The 2,476-nt window shown below is 39.0% G+C and overlaps 1 pseudogene; it reads left to right on the top strand.

The window, feature by feature from the left end:
- The first annotated feature begins 550 nt into the window (after positions 1 to 550).
- Positions 551 to 1,956, top strand: LOC147002695 (la-related protein 1B pseudogene; annotated as a pseudogene).
- Positions 1,957 to 2,476: the final 520 nt, after the last annotated feature.

Genomic DNA, 2,476 nt, shown 5'->3' with positions numbered 1-2,476 from the left:
ACTTCATACTCAAATAAGAAAAATAAATCTGCCAAGCTGATGTCTCAATTCTAACATATATGACCCCTACAAACGACCACACACATTTGTTAAGGAACACTACGTAATTTTAAATATCACATTGAAACCCATACATTAACAGTGGGAGACTTCAATACACCACTCTCACTAATTCATAGGACATCCAGACAGAAACTAAGCAGAGAAATAATAAAACTATGAGACACTATGAATCAAATGGTCCTGGCAGAAAATCTTACAATATTTCACCAAAACCAGAAAATTATATACATCTTTTTTTAGCATCCTGCGAATCCTTCTCCATAATAGACCATATAGTCGATTAAAAACAAAGTTTCAACAGAGACAAGAACATTGAAATAATGACATATTTTATTCTAACAACACAGATTAAAGCTGGCCGTCAATACAAACACTGGAAAACCTACACACTTATGGAATTGAACAACTCCGTATCCATTGATCTCTAGATCAGGAAAGAAATTAAAAACTTTCTAAAATGCAATGAAAATGAAGGCACTGCATACCGATGTGGATAGGGCACAATGAAAACAGCGATAAAAGAAAATTGCACGGCACTAATTGCCTCCATAAGAAAATTACAAAGTTCTCATACAAGCAACTTAATATCACACCTGAAGGTCTAGGAAAAATAAAAAGTAAGCACACCAAAGGGAGTAGAAGGCAGGAAATAATCAAAATCATTGCTGAAATCAATCAGTTAAAAACAAAGAAAAGAATACAAAGAATCTAGGAAACCCATAGCTGATTCTTTGAGAAAATCAAGATAGACAAACTAACCGAGAGACAGAGAGAGACAGTATTCATATAAACAAAATGAGAAATGAAAAGTGATACATAATAAATGACACTCAGGAAATTAAAAGAATCATTAGGTCTTACTTTAAAAGCCTGTCCTCGCCAGCACTGCGGGACCCACTGGAGGATACCCTAGAGGACTCAGGGGCTGCTGTCCCGAGGAAGAGCTGCTGCCACCGCCGCTGCTGCCAAAGGGGAATCCCTGAGCCAAGAAGCTGCTGAGTACCAGTTCTTCATGGGCATCGGCGTGCTGCCGCCCGCTCAAGACTACCATGAGGCCGAGCTCAGTTCCCCCCCAAATTATAAAAGCAGGAAAACTCAAGACAAAAAAAAAATCCAACAAGGCTAGTGATTTCAGTGATATGGCAAACTGGCAAACACCAGGTGAATTGGTTAGCACAGGGTCTCAGAGTGTTATCAACCAAGGAAGTAAAAAGCCACAAAAGAAGACAAGATTGGAAAAAGAAGCAACAGTGAGAGCAGTGAGAACCCGGGAAGTAAAACTAGATGGTTCTATAGAGAACGTCAGCCAGGATTAGGCTCATTCAAGCAGCCAACGGAAGAGAGCTAATAAGCACAAATGGATGCCACTCCAACTTAGATGATGTGAGACCAGACAGCCAGGAAAGACCTGGGTCCCGGAACAGCTCTAGATGTCAACCTGAAGCAAATAAACCAGCGCACAGTAATAGAAATAGTGAAATATGAAGCTGGAGATGGGATAAAGAAAAGAGAGATAGATGATTAAGATGAAGTATCCAGTGTGAGAAGTGAGGATGGTACCATCCGAAGTTCCACTAGAGACAGGGGAAGAGGCCGAAGTCGAGGAAACCCTAGATTGAACTCTGATTATTCATATGGTTATTGAGAGCTAGGGGAAAGAACTGAGCAGCCATTGCCTACGGAGATTAATGCCAGCATGATGTTTTACTATGATGATGGCACAGGTGTGCATGTGTATCCTATGGAAGAAACACTGCTTAAAGAATACATTAAGCGCCAATAGAGTATTACGTCAGCATAGAGATCTTGGAACAGGACTTGTATCTTCGAAGAAAGATGGATGAACAGGGAGAAGGTTGGGCCAGACCTCAGTGGAGAAAACCTTTACAATAATGATGTGAGACAGACCAGAGGACTGCTGTTACTGTAGGAGCCTCTCCTTTCTGTGGCATTAGCTTAGGCTGCGTGGACTACTTTATTCATGGTGGGGGAAGTTAATTGTTATCTTTGGTGAAATACTGCATATTCTATTCTTTGTTTCCAGGCATTTATACTTTGCCCAGATCAATAAAGCAGAAAAAGAGAGGATTGAGTAGCATTTCCAAAATTGTTAGGTCCTTTGCTGTTTGACTTGCTCTTTAACGTAGTAAAATTTGCATAACACACATGTTGTCATATTTCACATATACTATAAGATGTATTGATGTTAATACTCAAGGGGTAAGAAGTTTAAGTTAAAAAAAAGGGCATTTTTCCTTTAAAAAATAAAAGAAAAATAAAAGCCTGTACTCTACAAACTTTAAAATTCTCTTAAAAACATATGATTTGTCTATGCAGATACCACTTAAATGAGGATCAGGTAAAAAATTTACCCAGACCAATAGTCTCCAAGGAAAGAGATGTAGTCATTAAA

Source organism: Mus caroli, unplaced genomic scaffold (genome assembly GCF_978045245.1).
Source record: "Mus caroli unplaced genomic scaffold, Mus_caroli_1 scaffold_9, whole genome shotgun sequence".
Classification (NCBI taxonomy): Eukaryota; Metazoa; Chordata; class Mammalia; order Rodentia; family Muridae; genus Mus; species Mus caroli.
The sequence above is the reverse complement of the archived record's forward strand: the minus strand, read 5'-3'. Positions and strand labels throughout refer to the sequence as shown.